Source organism: Mobula birostris, chromosome 15, assembly GCF_030028105.1.
Source record: "Mobula birostris isolate sMobBir1 chromosome 15, sMobBir1.hap1, whole genome shotgun sequence".
Taxonomy (NCBI): domain Eukaryota; kingdom Metazoa; phylum Chordata; class Chondrichthyes; order Myliobatiformes; family Myliobatidae; genus Mobula; species Mobula birostris.
In genome coordinates, this window is record NC_092384.1 from 70,306,797 (window position 1) to 70,322,397 (window position 15,601).

Genomic DNA, 15,601 nt, shown 5'->3' on the forward strand with positions numbered 1-15,601 from the left:
GAGGTTGGATAAGATTAGAAATAGAGGACGTGGGTTTTGGGTGAAAGATTAAATATTGAAAGGGAACCTGAGGGGGAACTCAGGGGATGGGGTGTATGGAACGAACTAATGGCAGAAGACCATAAGACTATAAGATATAGGAGCAGAATTAGGACATGGGGCCCATCGAATATGCTCCGCCATTTCATCTTGGCTGGTCCATTTCCCTGTGCTGGAGTACACTCCGACTCTATGACTCTAAGAGGCCCCAGAAACAATTGCATATTCAGGGGCAAAGGAATGCATGACAAATTATATTAGCAAATGCTGCTGCACCAAAGAGTATATTCATCAATTTTGTGTTCCTTGTGGTGAGTCACACTCAGGAGGAAAGCAGTCCAGGGAATCGTGATATTGTGTCAGATTTTACTGTTAACCCACATAACCTTTAATACCAGCTTCCCACTGGGACCACACAACTGCTGAATTTAACCTTATTGATTCCATGGCAACAAGTCACTCATTTTCCACAAAACTGTGGCTAAGAAATGGATGAAGCGGTGATGCAGATTCCTAATTCTGATTTGATGGAGAATGGACGTGAAAGCACAGAGGAACATCTGGAGAAATTTCTGAAACGCCCGTTCGCTGCTGTCGTTACTACGGTCGGGAACATTTCGGAAGGTAGGCCTCAAAATCCCCGGCCTTGCCTGCTTTTGGCAACCGAGAAGGAGGTCGAATTGTTCAGACAGAGATGGTGCTCAGTACTCGGTGTCGGAGAGCTGATCAGAGCTCGAAGTTTTCGGATGACTCAGAGTTGGACTGTGGTCGGCATGGCAGGGAGAGTTTTTCTTCCTTCTCCCGTTTGCGTGAAATGTGGGATATTTGAGAAACTTGGAACTTTACTGTGCTCACGCGGTCTTCTTCATCAAGTTATGGTATTGTTACACTGTTTGTAACTATATGTTATAATTGTGTGATTTTGTCAGTTTTTTCAGTCTTATTTTGTCCTGTGTTTTGTGATATTACAATGGAGGAAATAATGTATCATTTCTTAATGCATGTATTACTAAATGACAATAAAAGAGGACTACGTGTCTTCATAATCTTAGTCATCATAATCCTGACAAAGGAATAAAACATAAAGAGTCTTGCATTTCGAAGGATTGGGATGTAGAGTCATAGAAAGGTATAGCACAGAAACAGGCCCTTTGGCCCATCTAGTCCATGCTGAACCATGTCCAAATTGCTTTTAGGCCAAAGAGATACGTTTGGAATTTTGTCACTTTTGATATATAAGAAACATGGCAGTCAATGCATTCACAGCAAGCACCCACAAGCTACATTGTAACTACACAATAAAGACTAACAAACTAACTATAAACACAAGAGGTTCCTCAGATGCTGGAAATGCAGAGCAACGCGCACAAGATGCCCGAGGAACTTAGCAGGTCAGTCAGCATCTATGGAAATGAATATCAGTCGACGTTTCGGGCCAAGACCGTTCTTCAGATCTGGAAAGGAAGATGTCAGAGTAAGAAGGTGGGGTGAGGCAAGGAGAATAGCTCGAAGGTATGTAGGAAGGGTAAAGGACTGGAAAGGAAAGAATCTGGTAGGAAAGCATAGACCTGAGGAGAAAGGGAAGGGGGCAAGCAATAAAATGGACCTCATCAACCCATCATCTAAGAAAGGAAATGCTGCCATTGCATAGGGTCCAGATGAGTTTCACTAGAATGATCACGGCAGTGAAAGTGTTAACATATGAGGAGCTTAGGAGAAGGAGGGGTACCTCATTAAAACCTATCGAATACTGATTTGGAGAGGATGTTTCCTATAGACCAGGGAGCACAGCCTCAGAATTCTAGGATATCCTTTGGAACAGATATGAGGAGGAATTTCTTCATCCAGAGGGTGATGAATCTGTGGAATTCACTACCACAGCTAGTTGTTTAGGCCAAGTCACTGGGTATATTTAAAATGGAGGTGGATAGGTCTTTGATTAGTCCCAGTGTCAAAGTTTAGAGAGAGAAGGCAAGGGAATGAGGTTGAGGGGGATAATAAGTTAGCCATGACGGAATAGCAGAGCAGACTCAACGGGCTGAATGGCCTAATTCTTCCCCTATGTCTTATGGTCTATGGTTTGACTGCTGGAAGTACTCAGCTGGTCAAGCAGCATCTGTGAAGGCCAAAGGGATGTGTTGATGTTTTGGGTTATGACCTGTATTAGGACTGGATGGGATTTTTGAGGAAAGATGGATGAAATATTGGAATGTAGAGGCGGCAGAAAAGGACAGTAGCTGGTAGGTGACAGTTGGCACCAGATGAGTTTTTGAACAATTGGCAGAAGGAGCCAGGTAGGGAGTAGGAAGAGGGATGTTAAAGCTGAACAAAGGGTGAGAGAACCTATGGGAATGGGAATGGAAATCAGGGGGTGATGGATTATGTGAAGCTGGAAAAATCTGTTTCATACCATTGGGTTGAAGGCAACATGAGAAGAAATGAGGCGCTGTTCTTCTCTTTTGAGTTCACTTCACATGACAGGTTGGAGGGGGAGTGAGACAGAAAATTGAAATGCTACGCAACTAGAAGCTCAAGATGGACCTTGCACACAGAGAGTGGATAGTCTGTAAATGAGGCACTGAATTTACACCTGGTCTTGCAAGGTCTTTTTGCAAGAGTCAGATAACGGCAAACACCAGCAATAACCCAAGCAACACACATCAAAGTTGCTGGTGAACGCAGCAGGCCAAGCAGCATCTGTAGGAAGAGGTGCAGTCGACGTTTCAGGCTGAGACCCTTCGTCAGGACTAACTGAAGGAAGAGTGAGTAAGGGATTTGAAAGTGGGAGGGGGAGGGGGAGATCCAAAATGATAGGAGAAGACAGGAGGGGGAGGGATGGAGCCAAGAGCTGGACAGGTGATAGGCAAAAGGGGATACAAGAGGATCATGGGACAGGAGGTCCGGGAAGAAAGACGGGGGGGGGGGGACCCAGAGGATGGGCAAGAGGTATATTCAGAGGGACAGAGGGAGAAAAAGGAGAGTGAGAGAAAGAATGTGTGCATAAAAATAAGTAACAGATGGGGTACGAGGGGGAGGTGGGGCCTAGCGGAAGTTAGAGAAGTTGATGTTTATGCCATCAGGTTGGAGGCTACCCAGACGGAATATAAGGTGTTGTTCCTCCAACCTGAGTGTGGCTTCATCTTTACAGTAGAGGAGGCCGTGGATAGACATGTCAGAATGGGAATGGGATGTGGAATTAAAATGTGTGGCCACTGGGAGATCCTGCTTTCTCTGGCGGACAGAGCGTAATGTTCAGCAAAGTGGTCTCCCAGTCTGCGTCGGGTCTCGCCAATATATAAAAGGCCACATCGGGAGTACCGGACGCAGTATATCACCCCAGTCGATTCACAGGTGAAGTGTTGCCTCACCTGGAAGGACTGTTTGGGGCCCTGAATGGTGGTAAGGGAGGAAGTGTAAGGGCATGTGTAGCACTTGTTCCGCTTACACGGATAAGTGCCAGGAGGGAGATCAGTGGGGAGGGATGGGGGGGGACGAATGGACAAGGGAGTTGTGTAGGGAGCGATCCCTGCGGAATGCAGAGAGAGGGGGGGAGGGAAAGATGTGCTTAGTGGTGGGATCCCGTTGGAGGTGGCGGAAGTTACGGAGAATAATATGTTGGACCCGGAGGCTGGTGGGGTGGTAGGTGAGGACCAGGGGAACCCTATTCCTAGTGGGGTGGCGGGAGGATGGAGTGAGAGCAGATGTACGTGAAATGAGGGAGATGCGTTTAAGAGCAGAGTTGATAGTGGAGGAAGGGAAGCCCCTTTCTTTAAAAAAGGAAGACATCTCCCTCGTCCTAGAATGAAAAGCCTCATCCTGAGAGCAGATGAGGCGGAGACGGAGGAATTGTGAGAAGGGAATGGCGTTTTTGCAAGAGACAGGGTGAGAAGAGGAATAGTCCAGATAGATATGAGAGTCAGTAGGCTTATAGTAGACATCAGTGGATAAGCTGTCTCCAGAGACAGAGACAGAAAGATCTAGAAAGGGGAGGGAGGTGTCGGAAATGGACCAGGTAAACTTGAGGGCAGGGTGAAAGTTGGAGGCAAAGTTAATAAAGTCAACGAGTTCTGCATGCGTGCATGGTCTCGGCCTGAAATGTCAACTGCACCTCTTCCTACAGATGCTGCTTGGCCTGCTGCGTTCACCAGCAACTTTGATGTGTGTTGCTTGAATTTCCAGCATCTGCAGAATTCCTGTTGTTTACCAGCAATAACCCTACTGATTAGTAACAACTAAACTCAAATATCCGCCTGTCAGAACAGGCGCAGCGACAGTATATCGCCATACTCAGATTCAGGATTAGAATCCAAACCAGAATCAGCTTTAATGTCACTGACCTGCAGGATGTTGTGAAATTTGTTGTTTTGTGGCAGCAGTGCAGTGTTAGACATATAAATTATTTTAAGTTGCAATAAATAACTAGATATAGAGACATACAGATAGATAAATCAGATAGATAGATACTGGAGGGAGGGAGAGAGAGAGAGAGAGAGAGAGAGAGAGAGAGAGAAACTGGCTCAGGGACATGTTTCATTGAGATGTATATTTTATATGTTTTTGTCATAAATTCATGATTAATTTATCACCTTAAAATATTTTATGTAAGGTTTATTTAATGCAGAGTTTAACAGGTCATATGACCAGAGTTTAATGGGTCACATGACCAAAGTTTAATGAAAGCATGACTGTGGCATTATGGGTCAGAACCAACATGGAGGCAGAGAAAGACATATGGCTCTAAAATAACCTCATTCTGCTTGTGGTCCAAGAGGCGCAAATGGTAATTGTTTTTCTTAATTTGTTTTATATAATGTTGTTGAGGTGCCTTTATATGAACAGTGTGATATGTTTTAGTGATTTATTTGATTTCAACACACTACTGACGTGTTAACGTGTTTGGGCCTGTTTATCGGTGGACACTAGCTTGAGAGACTTTAAAAGACTGAGAGATGTACGTTTCAAACTTTTATGTCCTTTATTTTCTTGTAGTTTTCATGGTGTTTACTGAAGAAAGAGAGAGAGAAATAAAAATAAACCTTCAAGGACATCTGTATGTTGCGTGGCCATTATTTCATTGGACTGGTGCAGTTACAGAGGGGGACAGAGAGGGAGAAAAAGGAATATTGACATCATGTTCATTGTCCATTCAGAAATCTGATGGCGGAGGGGAAAAAGCTGTTCTGGAAACACTGAGTGTGGATCTTTAGGTTGCTGTACCTCCTCACTGATTTTCTTCTCTCAGTAATGCACAGGAAATGTCATCAAAAGTTTAATTTTTATTTATTTAGAGATAGAGCACGGTAACAGCCCCCTTCCAGCCCAACCATTACAGCCAAAGGACAAATTAACCTACTAACCTATACATCTTTGGGATGTAGGAGGAAACAAAAGGACCCAGAGAAAATGCATGCGGTCATGGGGAAAATGTACAAACTCCTTGATAGCTCCTCCCAGACAGAGATGATAGTTGAACCCAAGTGACTGATATTATGAAGCATTACACTAAGCACTATGCCGCTGTGCTGCCCCAGTTTATCAGACAATCCCCTGAAATTGGGCTTGAACCCATCATCTGCTAGTTCTACGGTAAAGGAGCCTTGTGATGAGCTGCAGCTAATTACAATTTAACACTTCATCTAGAGATGGCAGGTAAACATTCCAGATCCTATCCTGTCTTCCACTGCCAAGCAAACAAATTCTGAGACAAATATTGTGGAAACGGTACTGGAAGCTGGAAGATGACACTGACTTACTGAGATAGGAATTCGGTCAACTCCAAAGCAATGTAGTCCACAGTGCAGAAAGTGTCCCTCTGCAGAGTAGTGCAATCACTCGAGTCAAGTATGATATTCTCCTAAAGGGTTGTCTATTAGTGGATCTTCACGTGGCTGTAGAGGTTAATCTTTACTTACTGCCTATTACTCTTGCTGGCATTTAGGGCACCAATGAATGTCCTCCATCTCTGTCTGTCCTTGGCCATCTTGACAGTATTCAGGGCATCCTTTATCGTACCAATAGCCACCTCTCGGTTTTCGTTACTGTCCCAGCTGGAGACTTGGGAATGCCGTCACACGGATGCTGTTTCCATAACAGATTTGTTTGACTAGTCAGGGTTGTTAGCCCTGAGCTGAATCTCCCCGAACCTGGAGGATCAGTGGAGTTCTCTTATTCTGGCCTCTACCCTTCGACCTGTTTGGCATGGGTGACCCTACCAAGAGACAAAGCATAAGGACCTGATACCAGCCAGCATTGATCTCTGAGTTATTGTGGCACCCAAGCCACCACACCACAACAAGGTTGTGGTCCTCTTGGAGGAAAGGCTGATCTGAGATCCACATATTCTGGTTCACTGTGGGCAAGAGTAACCACCCTTCTCCTCTTTCAGTTGCCCTATGTAAGCCCAATCCCATGGATCCTGGGCTTAGTCTTAGTGGAAAATGCCTGTGCATGACTTTGGGTAACATAGGGAGCTGATACGCGGGCAGGTACGACATGGTCCTAAACAGATCGGGATTGGGGTCCAGTGGTATGGAATACAAGATGAATGGTTCACTGATGCAGCCTTCCTCCCCTTTCACTGCCATTGTGATGTGTCATCATATTCTACCAGCTCTATCGTTGAGGTCATAGATCGCTCTTTGTTTGGAACCTCCTTTTTGACCTTAACGCATCATGGGTGTCCCTACCAGGAGCTAATCACTATAAGGCTAAACTCCAGACGGACAACACTACAAAACAAAACCTAGTCCAACAGAGATGCTGCCTCACAACTCCTGCAACTTGGGTTCGATCCTGAGTTCAGGTGCTCGCACACACTCCTCCAAATGCTCAGGTTAAATCACATGTGGGTTGGTAGGTTAACTGACCACCTAGTGTGTAGGTTGGTGGAAGAATCTGAAGAGATTTGATACAAATGTATGGAGAATAAGATTACATTAGTGTAGAATCAGTGTAAAGGGTGCTTCAGGGTTGGTGTGAAATCAAAGGACCTATTCCCATGCTGGATGATACAGTGGTTCTCTGAGCAGCTTACTGATACGATACTAATACACCATCTGACTCTGCAAGTCCTCACTCAAAGGCAACTTTTGTCAATTTTACTTACACAATGATTTCCAGATTAACTTCTTTATGTGGCAATGGGGCCATTTTGGCTGTTTAACTGTGTTTATGATGTGGAAGCTAAACTCTTCAAAATATCTGAAGCAAATAACTCAGGGAACTTTGAGAATTAAAGAACAGGAGGCAGCTCATCATTTGAACTTTTTGTGTCCAACAGTACTCCAAAAGTTAATGAAAGACGACCATGTTATTGAAGTTTGCCTTTGATATAAGCTCTCCAATATTTCACCATCTTAGCTCCCTATTTCATTAGTATAATCAGCCATCTAATATTTAGCAAATACCATGTATGAAATGAATATCTCTAAATAAAATCAAATAATTGATTCCCTTTAAAAATTCCAGTTGGATGTGTTTCATCAACAGTAAAAATCCAAAGGAATGGAAAGGACAAGATGCTGGAATCTGGAGCAAAAAATAAAAAAAAAAACTGTTGGAATCCTGATGAAGGATTTTGGCCGGAGACATGGACTATTTATTCCTCTCCTTTTATGCTGCCTGGACCTGCTGAGTTCTTCCAGCATTTTGTGTGTTGTTCAAACCCAATGGTTCAAGCAGCATCTGGGACAGTTGATGTTTTGGAACTTTATACTGGCTACCTTCCATCCACACACTCAATCCTGGTCATAGTCTGAAACTTTGACTATCCCCTTCACTCTGTTCATATGAAATAGGAACAGGAACAGACCGTAGGGTTCTGACCTTGGTCTATACAATGGTGGCCAATACTGGAGATCAAGTCCACTTTCCCTACCTGATCCATGAGTTTCTTAGTTTCTATAGCATCCACCTATGGATCTCAGTCTTAAACACACTCAGTGACTGAGAAACATTTGTCCTCTGGGGAATTCCAGAGTCTCACAGCTCTCTGAGTGAAGAAAGCTCTTCTCTTCCTCTTGCTGGATAGCCAACACTTTTATATAGAATCTGGTATGGTATAAAGCTAATAAATGGTAGATGATGATAGTGAAATATTTACATAATCAACAAATCTTTAGCCTCCATATCCAGCACATCTTCAAAGGGATCCTACCACTAAAAATATCTGTCCTTCTCCATGACTCTCGCTATCCACAGGGATTGCTCTCTACGTGACTCCCTTGTCCACTCATCTCTCTCAACTGATCTCCCTCCTGGCACTTATTGCTGCAAGCTTGATAAGTGTCACACCTGCCCCTATACCTCCTCCCCTACACTATTCAGGGCCCTAAACAGTTTTCCAGGTGGGGTGACACTTCACCTGCAGGTCTGTTGTGGTCATCTACTGTATCTGGTGCTCCTGGTGCAGTTTCCTCTATATCAGTGAGACCTGATGTAGATTGGGGGACCACTTCATCGACACCTTCACTCCATCTGCCACAAGAGACAGGATTTCCCAGTGGCCACCCAATTCAATTTGACTTCCATTTCCCACAGCTACCTGTACGTTCTCCCCATGACTGCGTGGGTTTCCTCCAGGTGTTCTGGTTACGTCCCACGGCCCCAAAAGACATACCGGTTAATAGGCTAATTAGTCATGGTAAATTGTCCCATGATTAGGCTAGGATTAAATCAGAGGTTGCTCGAAGGGCCTGAAGGGCCAATTCCTTGCTGTACCTCAATAAATAAATAAATAAATCCTATTCTGACATATTGATCCATGGCCGCCTCTACCGCCGCAATGAGACCATTCACAGGTTGGAGGAGCAACACCTCATATTCTGTCTGCGTAGTCTCCAACCTGATGCATGAATACTGATTTCTCTAACTGCAGGTAATTTCTCTGCTCTCCCCTCTTCTCTCTTTTTTCCATTCCCCAGTCTATGTCAGATCTCATCAAGTAAGGCGCAGCTGCACCAGGATCCTGAGAGACAGAAGATGATAAATTTGACGTGGCCTGGACTTGCGGGGTCTGAGTTACAAAAAGTGGTTTTAAGGACTTTATTCCCTGGAATATTGCAGGATATGTCGTTGAGGATCTTGGACGAAACAGCATATATGTATTTTTTTTTTTGCATGAATATGTTTCTTTGATTGCTATTTTGGATGTGCTATTTTATTTGTTTTTGCACCTTGGCCCCAGAGAACATCCTTTCATTCACTGTATCTACTATGGTTGAATGATAATTAATCTTGATTTGATTTGATATAGGAGATTGCAGGATGACCATTAGAGATATAAAGTCATGAAGGACAAAGACAGTTTGAAGGCACATAATAAACATGAGATATTCTGCAGATGCTGGAAATCCAAAGCAACACACATAGCCTTTTGAAAGTAGGAGCTTTGAAGGGGCTGCTAAAAACAGGAGGATGTAAGCTTAAGGTCAGAGGCAAGAGATTTAAAAGAGATATCACAGGGTCAACTTCTGAAATTATTCAACATTAACTGATTCACTTCTTTCCTAATATTTTCACCTAAGTCCTGCTGAACTGCTTCCATGATGTTGATGAATCAAAGAGTCAAACAGCACAGAACAGGTTGGTCATCAAATATCTCTCTATACAAATCCCATTTCCCAGTACATGGTCTTCCATACCCTACGTATTTCGAGAGCTTATCTGAAACTCATGATGTGTGTACGCAAGTGCCTGTCTCCACTACACCCTCACAGTGTGCTCTTCAGTATGTAACCATGCTCCGGATGAAAATAATTTTTCCTCAAATCCCCCTGCATCTCCTACCCTTACCATCAACCTACAAACTCTGGCAACTGGACATGCCTGCAAAGGGTAAAGGTTTCTCCCTAGCTAAACTGTCTAGCAATCCTGCTCCTTCACTTTCACCCACACATTCAATCAGTGTGGTAGATTTTGCATCTCCTGTAATACTTTCACTTTTATGAATTATATGATTTTTCTTTTGCACAATGTGTTATCTCCAATGCTGTCATTCTGATGACCAGCACAGATTCTTTAGTCCCAAGACCCAATCTCTGATCAGCGACCAATCCAGACATCGGAAGTTACGAGAGGAGGGGATTTCACTCAGCTCCACTGTTTGAGTAGAAAAGGGAGCAGCAGGTCACTACAGATAAGAAGAACTCTGACCAGCAACTAATCCACATTGGGATTGATTAGCAAGTGAAAATTGAAGGGAAGCAGGGGCCAGCACAGTGGCCATTGTCACAGTGGTTGTCATCTGAGTGGGCAGAGTCAGAGTAGTGATCTTGAGGTTTTAGCTCTTTGAAGCTTTAGAGAAGAGAGGCTTTAATCAGAGAAAGCAAAGAAAAGCTTGTGGTTAAGTTCTTTTTTCTCCTTCTTTATATCTGCTAAGCTACGACAGTAGAGGTCCCAGGCAAGATGGTGGAATGCTCCTCTTATGGGATGTGAGAAATCAGGGAGACCTCCAGTGTCCCTGATGACTACAACTGGGAGAAGTGTATCCAGCTGCAGCTTCTACCAAACAGTGTTAAGAAGTTGGAGCTGGACTTGGATGAACTCCAGATTATTCAGCAGGCTGAAGGGGTGATAGGACATATACAGAGGTAGGACACAGGAAACTGGGTGACAGTCAAGAAGGGGAAAGGGGTTAAGGAGCCACTGCAGAGATCCCCTGTGTCCATCCCCTCAAATACAGGTATATCACTTTGGATACCGTCAGGGGGTTGATCCAACAGAGGAAAGTCACAGTGGTCGGGTCTCTGGCACTGAGTCTGCTCTGTGACTCAGAAGGGAAGGGGGAGAACAGGCGTGCTCTGGTGATAAGGGGTTTTTAGTTAGGGATGGACAGGAGGTACTGTCGGCAAGAACAAGATTCCCGAATGGCATGTTGCTTCCCGGGATATCAAAGACCTAGTCCTCAGCATTCTTCAGTGTTAGGGTGACCAGCCAGAAGTCATGGTTCATGTAGGAACCAATGGCATAGGTAGGACGAGTAATAAGGTTCTGCAGAGGGAGTTCAGGGAGTTAGGTGCTAAGTTAAAGGGCAGGATCTCCTGGGTTGTGATCTCAGGATTGCTACCCATGCCACGTGCTAGTGAGAACTGAATTAGGAAGGTTATACAGTTTAATAGGTGGCTAAGGAGTTGGTGTAGAAAGGTGGGCATAAGGTGTTTGGATCTTTGGCTCTCTTCCAGGGAAGGTGAAACCTGTACAGAAGGGATGGTTTGCACTTGAACTGGAGGGGTCTAATATCTTAGCGGGAAGGTTTGTTAATGTTGCACGATGGGGTTTGAAACTAGATTTGCAAAGGGGATGAGAACCAGATTGCCAGAATAGTTCGTGAGATGGTTGTTGAGGCAGATGTTAGTAAGACCTCTGACAAAGTTATGAAGCAAAAGGTTGAGCATGATGCGACTACTATCCTATGCTGCGTATATTTCAATGCAAGAAGTATCATAGGAAAGCTGAATGATAGTGCTGAAGATGAGGTAGCTGGTTTACAAACAGAGGCAATGTGTAGTGAGGCTTCATTGTGACAAGCACAGAAACAGATCGGGCACTATGACCCGGGAAAAGAACCTACTCATTCACGTATAGACAGAGGAGGTGATTATCACACACCTTGGTTACAGTCAGGTTGACCTACAAACACCCAAGCGAATGAGTGTATAACCTGAGCTAAAATGTAGCAATAAATGAATCTGAACATCCCAACATTATCCTACAAAAGCATTTTAAAACATCAACAATAAATAGTGCTGGCCAGTCGGAATGCTGGGAGCAAGCCATCGACCAGGACCCCTCCCAGGAGCGCTACAGTATTGTATTTTTATTTACAAATTAGTTGTTTGTCAGTCCTTATTTAGATAATGAATAGTTTTTGTAAATTCGATTGTATTCTCTATTCCTTCTGTGAATGCCTGTCAGAGAATGAATCTCTAGGCAGTATATGGTAATATACATTCTGGAGTCTTTCCCCTTCCTTTTCAGTCCTGAAGAATGGTCTCAGCCCAAAACATTGACTGTTTGTTTATTTCCATAGATGCTGCCTGACCTGCTGATTTCCTCCAATGTTTGGTAATATATACTCACTTTGATAATAAATTTACTTTAAACTTTGCACGTGGACCAGTCCACATGTGACTCGGGATTCACGGACGTGGTTCTGACTCAGAACCACCACCCTGAAGTGATTCAGTGGGCCATTCAGTTGCGCCAAACGTCTGAGACAAGTGCCAGTGGTACATCCCACTGTACTCCCATGGTTCGAAAGGACAGCTCATCAGTGTCTTCCAAATAGTATCCTGTACCCAACATATCAATTCATTTACTGCTTCCAGAGAATATCAAATATTCATTAGCAAGAGTCACAGAACTTGATAGTGTGCCACTCCACCAGGTTCAGGAACGGCTACTTTCCTATAATCATGCCAGGCAGCATCTATGAAAAAGAGTAAACAGTCGACGTTTCAGGCTGAGACCATTCATCATGTTCTGATCATTTCTGTAGTTGCTGCCTGACCTGCTGAGTTCCTCCAGCATTTTGTGTGTGTTGCTTGGATTTCCAATGTCCACAGATTTTCTCATGTTTGAGTTCCTACAACGGTCATGTTGTTGAACCGACCTGAAAACCCCCAAGCGTAGCCCAGCAGTGGAACCTCTGGCACTACCATGGACCTGTCTCCAATTATGTTTTTGTTTGCAATAATGCTGTTTGGCACTGTTTCTCCACACTGTCTTGTAGTGAACACTGACAGTAAGTGAGCAGTTAACAGTTACCACCCTTCAACCATCAGCCTCCTGAACCAGTGTGCCTAACTTCACTCACCTCAACTCAGAACTGATTCCACAACCTATGGACTCTCGTCCAACAACTCTATGGCTTATGTTCTCAGTGTTATTTATGTATAATTTGTTATTGGTAGTAGTTGTACAATTTGCTTTTTGTATTGATGCAAAAAGCCTACCTGGACTCCATTTTGTCACCCATAGTTCAGTCCCTCCCCACCTACATCCGGGATACATCCCATGCCCTCATACATACATCCCCTGTAGTTTGTGGAATCAGTTCAGTGTTGAGATGAGTGAAGATATCAACACAGGCCCAGGAACGTGTTCGTCTGAAATGCACTTTCTCTGTAGCTTTTATACTTTATTTGCATTTTTTATTCTTTTACTTCAAAGCACAGTGCAATGATTTGATCTGTAGGGACAGCATGCAAGGCAAGCTTTTTATTCTACCTTGGTACATGTGAGAATTATAAACCAATACCAAAGCAATCTCCCGAAGAGCAGGAACAGCATTCATGTTTCCTCTCCAGCTTATCCAGAAAAGGTTTGAAGGGCAGTGACGTTGACGCAGAGCCCAGCCCCTCAGTGACCAGTGACAGTAGGACCTTGGACTGTTTAAATAAAAACCTACTGGAAGAACTCAGTGGGTCGATCAGCAGCTGTGGTTTATGGTGGCGATGGAGGGAGGGGGTGAGAGAAAGAACATGATGAGATAAGACCATAGACAAAGGAGCAAATTAGGCCATTCAGCCCATTGAATCTGCTCCACAATTCCATCATCACTGATTTATTACCCTGCTCAACATCATACTTCTGGCTTCTCCTTCTGAACTTTGACTCCCTAACTAATCAAGAACCCAGTTATGACCCAAAGCATCAACATTTCTTTTATCCCCACAGTTGCTGCTGGACACATTGATCACCCATCAGGTTGTTTCTTGCTCCAGTTTCGAGGATCCACAGTCTTCCACGTCTCCCTTAGACTGAGATCCTCGCCAATAGTGTCTTTGCAATGATCCTTCTTGTCTCAACAATCGTGTGTCAAATGTGTGTGAAGCATTGGCTGATGTACTTGCCGCACTGTCTGTTATTGTGCTTGTCGCAATAAAACCGGCAGCTGAGATATTCAAGCCCTTTTTGTCTGTCATCATGGACCGAATGCTTGTCACACTGGTGTCAGGAGTGGGATTACAAATTTACAGCAAGATTGAAGAGCTATAACGTTGGATGGAGTGCCTTAAGACCCAGGGGATATTCCGCAGTGTGCCTCTCCACCCCCCCCCCCCGCACCCCCGGACCAGGTCCCTGAAGACAGGATGCTGACCTGAGGGAGAACCTGGGAATTCACCATCATGCCTTCCCAGGGAATCCCGATGGGGTGAGTATACCCAGGAAACCCAACCTAGGGGACACGGCGGAGCACATCACCTGCCTCCCTCACAGCCTGCGCCGGGGAACCCAAGACAAAACAGCCATGGGAGGAAGGGCATTGTGGCAGGCACTACCAATGCCGCCAGAGAAAGCAGAGGAACAATGGGCCCCATCTATTAACATCATCTGGTCCACCCTGCAGCTCCCAGATACAATGGTACCAGCCAGCTGGAGCCTTACCTGGCGCAGGTCCAACTTGCCACGTGGCACAACGGGTGGAGCCCCACCGAGACAGCGGTACACGTTGCACGGCACAAGAGGGGGATGTCCTACTACCTAACGCTGGCTGAGCAGCGTGACTGCAGGGCCCTCGTAGCAATGCTGGAGCGGCACTTCAAGCAGAGGCCATCAGAGGAAGCAATGAGGAAAGAACTGAGTAGCGGGAGGCGCTGTGTGGGAGAAAACCTGGGGGCTCTCGCAACAGATCTCCACCATTGTGCTTAGCTTGACTACCCCCAGTTCCCTCCCGTGGCCCAGGAACAGCTTGCCCTCCATGCCTTTGTAGAGATGCTGACACCAGAGCACCCTTCGGCAGCACGTTCGCCTGACATCACCAGCATCGCAGGCTGAGATGGAGAGGGCAGAAGCAAGTATGGCCTCCCAAGACGTTTCAGTGTCACCCCGCAAGCCGCGAGCCGGGCTTGTGTTAACGAGGCAGAGGAGGAGGTTGAGAGACAGGCCTGACCAGCGTTGTGCCGACCCCGCCATGTGCCACAGAGCAATCTCTGCTACGGGTGAGGTGAGGCAGGCCAAGTGGCTCAGGACTGTCCAGCACCAGTGCCACATCACATCCCAGCGCAGCCATCGGGAAATGCAAAGCAGCAGCACCACCCAGGACCTCTCCGTTGTCGCGTCTCTGGGTGGGCCATTTGGATGAAGAGAAGGCTTACCACGTGAATGGTGTGGTGGGCCAGCCAACCCGCCTGGGTGGACGATGACGGCTGTCCAACTGGCGATGGTCGCCGGTGACTGTGTGGTGGTGAGATGGAAGAGGAGGCTGCGCATCGCAGTGGGGAGAAAGCACAGTGGAGCATGAGGTGTGACTGGCTGACATCAGGGAGTCCTGCATTACCGGCGGGACCTGGGGACAACACTCTACCTCGGCACTGAAGCCGTGGCTCTCCAACAACCACCGCTGGTATTAAAATGGCCCACCACAGTGCAGCACAGCGCCCCAGCGCAACGCAGCAGAACCAGGGGCAAGTGGCAGCCGGTGGCGAGGTAGACCTCCCCACCATTGACCAGCAGCCGCGCAGCGAGCAGGTGAGCGATCCCATGCTGGCCTGAATGAGGAGATGGCTGCCGGCCTGGGGAGCAGGTCTCCACACTCTGCTCCGAGAGACTAAAGCCTTGT